Raw genomic sequence first — 6068 nt, forward strand, 5'->3', positions numbered from 1 at the left:
TTGGAGGTGACGCTGTCAGCCGTAATCTGAAGCGATCTGTATCTGCCAAAATAAGTACGTTTCCTTACATAAAATTCTTGTGCAATAAGTTCCATAAACGTCTTCGCGTGTTGCGATTAGTTTATCAGGCCAGAGTTATATTCGTCTGGATTTAAGGACTATATTTCTTCATGTCTTTTTGCCACAGGATAATTTATCACTCTGATCTTTTCAGGTATGGTAGAGGATAGAAAGTATGAGATTCCAAGCTGTATCGAGTGCGACGGTTATCGAGTTCCGTTGTAATAAAATGACCACGTTACACACCGATAAGGTAAAAAAAAAGAGCTTATTTATTCTCGTTATCGTATCCGGTTTATATAAAACAAATCGGGAAAAAATATTCTACGTTTAAAATGTCGAGACAGCTCGAGGAGGCTTTATAGAAATTTGTCGTGCGAGGTTTTCGTGGTTATTTATTTATTATTACATAAACATCAATTGTTATATATTGTCAATAATTTACTTATAAATATATTTCAGTTTTTATTAGATATGTATGTCTAAATTGCTTTTTAAAATATGATATTTTGTCACGGATACTTTGAATGATTAAAGCGGCTGAATTGTGTGAGTTAGACTATCTTGTATAAAATCGAGTTTTGTAATTTTGTTTCAGATGCTGACTAGTGAAATTGTAACATTCAATAATCTGCGTTTTATAATCAACAATGGCAACCTCTGAAGAGAAAAAGATCATTATACAAAATGAGAGTGGTAAATCAGGAGAACAAAATCCAGGTACAAACTTATATTTCAGTATATAAGTGTACTATTAAAAAACTATTTAGCATGTTACTTTATAAAAAGAATTTATTTTAGATAAGGAGATTGCAGGGACTGAGATAAAGAATACGGAAGATACAAGCAGAGTAGATAAATCAAAAATAGACGGATCATCTATTTCTAAAAATGATATATTCACTAATCACACAACGACAGATATAATAATTTTGTTCCCCATACGATCAATTAAGTTATCAATATTCTTATGACTATTGTAACTTTAGATACGCGAGAGTTAGACAGATTATGAAGATACAGAAACTACAGAGCAACTGAAAAATCAGCTAGGTGTGTTAATGAACCAATTGGCCACTCTATCGGCAGAAAAGTAAAAAATGGAAGCGAACTTCCAAATGGACAAGAAGCAATAGAGAAGCGAACGTGACGAAGTAAGATGAAAAGTTTGACATCTGTCCTGTTATCAGGATTGTTCAATTGAGCGTTAACGTTTGCAGTGTGAAAAAGTAATTAAAGATCTGAAAGATAGGCTGAAGAAGGCTCAAAATGTCAATCATTTCGCAATCGAGCATGTAAAGTGCAAATTAATCATGGAGCGGCACGACAGAAAGAAAAAACACGCCGACTTTGTCAAAAAAATGAGGTAATGAGTCCATTTTTTTCAAATTATGTAAAATTATATCATTCGTGAAATGTTACACTACAAATATTAAAATAAACAATGTTTTCGTAATAAAACTACGAGCTGTATATCCATTAACGATATTCTTGTAGAGAATTACAAAAATTACTATACGACGAGCAACGCAGCAAGGAACAGTTTGAAGGACAATTGAAGACGCATCTCGCGAATAAGACACAATGCAAGATTCTCGAAGCCGAGCAGCCGAGCTAGAAATTATCAAGACCAAGCTCAAACAAACCGAAGAAGCTGCGAAAGAGACCGCCGCATCTTCTTTTCTTACAAGCCGAGATGGCTGTGATGAAAAATCAACATTTGAATGCGATTCGTGAAGTAAAGCTCGCTGAGAATTAATTAGCGCGTTATACGACAAAATTGTCGGATATAACAAAGTTAAGCAATACGTTTTGATGTAGGAGCAAAAAAGAGCCGCCGCTGCGGAGCAGCAAGCGAGAGGATCGGTCATCATGCACGAGGCGAGAGTGGCTGGCTTGGAGGCTCGATATGTTTTACGTTTAGCATTGTTGAATATTTTGGATCTGCGGGATGAACATCTTGATTAGAAGATTTCTCAAGGAGAAATACGACGCGCTTTTACAAGAATTTGAAGACTACAAACATCAAGCAATGTGTAAATATAATATGTCATCTAACGTGCTTCGTAGTACTCAACAACAAAGACACAGCCTGTCTCTGACGCATGATAAAAATCATGATAAGACTCAATTAAATCTCCTCAAGGTTCATAACAGCAACTTGGAGGAAAGGATACGTATGATTAACAATGAAATGATAAGTAAAGAGAAAGTTTTACAGGAACAATTGGAGCATCAACACAAAGTAGGTATTTTGCTAATAATCAATTTTAGAAGTAGTCAAAAATTTTCTAACCTATTACTTTTGTTGAAAGTTTTCATGTATTTAATTTTTTTAATTAAAAGACTAAAAGTCAAACTTTATCCTCAGTTATTTCAAGAAAAACGTTCGAAACTGGAGCACACGTTGCATCAAAAAGATAACGAGTATCGTAATAGAATATATCTATATTAGAGCAACAAATACTGCAACAAAAAGAGAGATCTATGGCTCTTGCGGAGGAAAAGGATAAAGAAATATTAACTCTAAAAGCATCATTTCGCGCATTGTTACTTAATAAACAGACTTCTGGTACGACGGAAAATAAGACACATTTGAAGAGATACGAGAACACCGTCGAGCCGGTCACCGATCTGGTAACGGGATTATTGACGAACGACAGTCCTCCGATACTGCATTACACTCAAGAATTAGCCAGGAAGGAGGTGCAAGTGTCATCATCAAGGAAGAAGATTCTGGAATTGGAGGCAACGATGAGAGAGCAACAGAGAGAAATGCTCCATATGAAAGAACAGCGACAGGAGGAGATTAAAAAGTTGAAGGCGCATATCACTAGGTGATCATAACACAATATCGATAAAAATAATTAATAAAATAGATATTTCACGTATAGAACTAATAAAAAGATTTATATCGTAGGCTGGAAGCGTGTAAATCGAGAGGGCGCTAATCTGGAATATCTGAAGAATATTTATAAATTATTTAACAACAAACGATGCGTCGAGCAAATAGCACATGTTGAATGCCATTTCAACAGTATTGCGTTTTACATCTGACACGAGCTGAGTAAAGTTAAACATTTAAAATAATATTTTTTTATTATGGCTATATTTCTCACATAGAAAAAATAAATATACAAACGGATATGAATTCTCTCAATAAGGTTTCTAGTTTCTATATCGCATAAGGCTAAATTACCTGAAGATAAAAAAGTTTGATTAACAGAATTAAAAAAGTTACATATCACAATTTAAGGATATATAATATCGAAAAAAAAGTGTTATAAACTAGTATTATAAAACTAAACATGTAAAATAGATAAGTATATTTATTATATATTTCATAGGATGCTTTTGTTAATCAAGAGATCGCTTTTCGCTTTTACATTATTTTAAAATTGTACGTTTTGATTGTTTCTGCTCTTCCGCTTCCTCCTCTTCCCCTTCCTCTTGCGTATATGTGGCGGTTACGCCCGGCTCGTGCCCATCTCTTTGCTGTAACAAACAGAAATTTATTTTACAAAAAATAGCTAGCAAACAAACCCAGTTCAGTTAAAAACGCTAAAAGATTAAATATCATAACCGTATTTTAAAAGATTACTTGTACTTACGTTTTTGTTGAGTTGATTGAGTTGTTGATGTTGTAGGCGTTGTTGGTAATGCCGGTGCCAGTGCCGACGTTGATGGCTGTGAAAGTGCCGGCAGTGTGTGTACAAATAGCTGTGGCGATGGCGATTGGTGAATTGCGGCGAGTTGTCGCCGCAATTGCGCATTTTCTTTTTTAAGGTGTATTATTTCGTCCTTATCGTCCTTATTATCCTCCGTCATATCGATATCGATATTGCCGTCTACGTTGGAGTTTTTCTCTTCATCCTATAAAATAATTTTAATTAATATTTTTTTATTTATTACGCGACGCGACGAGTTTTGCGAGTATCCGAGATATTTTTTTATTACGCGACGCGACGAGTTGCGAGTATCCGAATTTGTATGATCAATCTACAACGAGTCGTTAATTTTTAGTTGGATGTTGCAAGAGCCGGGATGTCGGAAAAAGTCATAAATGTATCGTAAAGCGATCGGAAGTCTATAATCGGCGATCGTAAGGTGGATCCTTTGGGGGCGCGCAACGGTCCCTCGGCGGCGTAGCGACTTCTTCGATTTGTCCCTAGGCAGCGGACTGGACTTTGTTTTAGCCGGTGTGCCTCCGGTTTGACCTCGGGGCGGTGATCAGTCACCCCGCGGGCCGGTACTTCGTGAAGGCAGATTGCTGAGGCCGGGTTTTCCCCAGGCACCTGGGGCCCCGCTATCGGCGGCCTTGTCCATCACTGCCTCCTTCGCCGCACGCCTGCCGCGTTGCTCTCGCCGCCCGTGATCCATGTAGCTTCCGCTCTCGCCACTCCTCCTCGGTCCTTGGTCCTCCCGGACCCCTCTCGTTATCGGTACTCCCTCGAAGATTTGCCGTGGTGTGGGTGAGGCGCCGTGCGCATTACAATTTATACATGAAAATAAAAGAATAATCAAAACGCGGAAACGATATCGACTTTTTGGCCTCTGGAGATCTCGTCGTCGCCTCTCTGGCTCGTCCCTGGGCGCAAATTTCCGCGCCTTGTGACGGCGGCGGGGCGCTGCCACAAAGCGGCGGGCCGCAACGTCACAATATATACGCAATAACTTGACAATAAAGAACTCTTTCCAGATTCATTTCAGTTTACTATGTGTGATGGACTTGAGAGTAACTGCTTGGAAAGTATTCTTTATTGTCAAGTTAGGACCAGCGCACGTACATTGCCGTAGCGTCTTACATTTTATGTGAGAATCTTACGTTACGCGACACGTAAGCCAACGCACAAAGAAAAACGTAAACACGATTGCGTGATTGGTGATAATACGCTCGTTCCGTTTCGCGTAATCCATTTCATGGGACTCTACTCTTACAATTTAGATCTGTATAATAATAATAACCTTTGTTTTTACCAAATCTGCTTCTAATTTTGCAGCAAGAGCTACCTTCGTTTTTACCAGGTCTGCTTCTAAAGACTTTATTTTGTCTTTATATTGCTGCTCCCTTGCAATATTGTCCACGTCATCTTGTATGTTTACCTGGCAAAAAATAATTCACTATTTTAATAATTCTTTATTTGGCATTGATAGTTTTAAGCGATATACGCAATAACTTGACAATAAAGAACTCTTTCCAGATTCTTTTCAGTTTACTATGTGTGATGGACTTGAGAGTAACTGCTTGGAAAAAATTCTTTATTGTCAAGTTAAGGCCAGCGCACGTATATTGCCGTAGCGTCTTACACTTTATGTGAGAATTTTGCGTTACGCTTCTAAGACTTTATTTTGTCTTTTTATTGCTGCTCTCTTGCAATATTGTCCGGGTCATCCAGTATATTTACCTGGCAAAAAATAATTCACTATTTTATTAATGCTTTATTTGTCATTGATAGTTATTAGCGATTTAACTCACTTAAAAACTTTATATATATATATATATATATATATATATATATATGTTTTTGGTATATTTCAAGGACATTTAAAAAGACCTATATACATGCATATATTTAGAAGCAGTAAATATTGATTAATCAATATAGCTACCTTTAGCAATCATCTATATCGTTTTTCTCAAAGCTATAAATGATTTAACATGTACGGTCTATTTTAAGAACATATAAATATTAATAGGCAATGGGTTGATATGAGGACATATACACATTTTACGTATGGGCTATTATGGGGACACGGATATGTAAAATTGAAACTTTATATATTTTAATCCACTTTGAACTCAGTAATATTACCTTATAGCTATAATTGATAACTATACCATATTTTGCATAATATCAACAATTTTATATACATGGGTATTTTTAAGGACTTTTAAAATAAATACACAGAGACAAGATTACCTTAACACATAAATTTATGCGCATATTCGGAGTGTGTACTCGTATGTGCATTTGCTTGTATCATTGTTGGTTATTCGAGAAATAGCA

General features: G+C 36.5%; 1 long non-coding RNA gene and 1 pseudogene across 2 annotated transcripts; both read left to right on the top strand.

Moving 5' to 3' along the window:
- Positions 1-599: 599 nt before the first annotated feature.
- Positions 600-1420, top strand: LOC143894825 (uncharacterized). Its single transcript, XR_013256181.1, has 3 exons — positions 600-780; positions 862-1214; positions 1281-1420. It is a non-coding gene; the product is annotated as an uncharacterized LOC143894825 (long non-coding RNA).
- Position 1421: 1 nt separating this feature from the next.
- Positions 1422-3150, top strand: LOC143894838 (uncharacterized; annotated as a pseudogene). The gene is made up of 5 exons (XR_013256183.1): positions 1422-1426; positions 1558-1798; positions 1882-2305; positions 2432-2897; positions 2981-3150. The product of XR_013256183.1 is annotated as an uncharacterized LOC143894838 (transcript).
- Positions 3151-6068: the final 2918 nt, after the last annotated feature.

The sequence above is a fragment of the Temnothorax americanus genome, unplaced genomic scaffold (assembly GCF_048541705.1).
Source record: "Temnothorax americanus isolate GAGA-0224 unplaced genomic scaffold, ASM4854170v1 Scaffold143, whole genome shotgun sequence".
Lineage (NCBI taxonomy): Eukaryota > Metazoa > Arthropoda > Insecta > Hymenoptera > Formicidae > Temnothorax > Temnothorax americanus.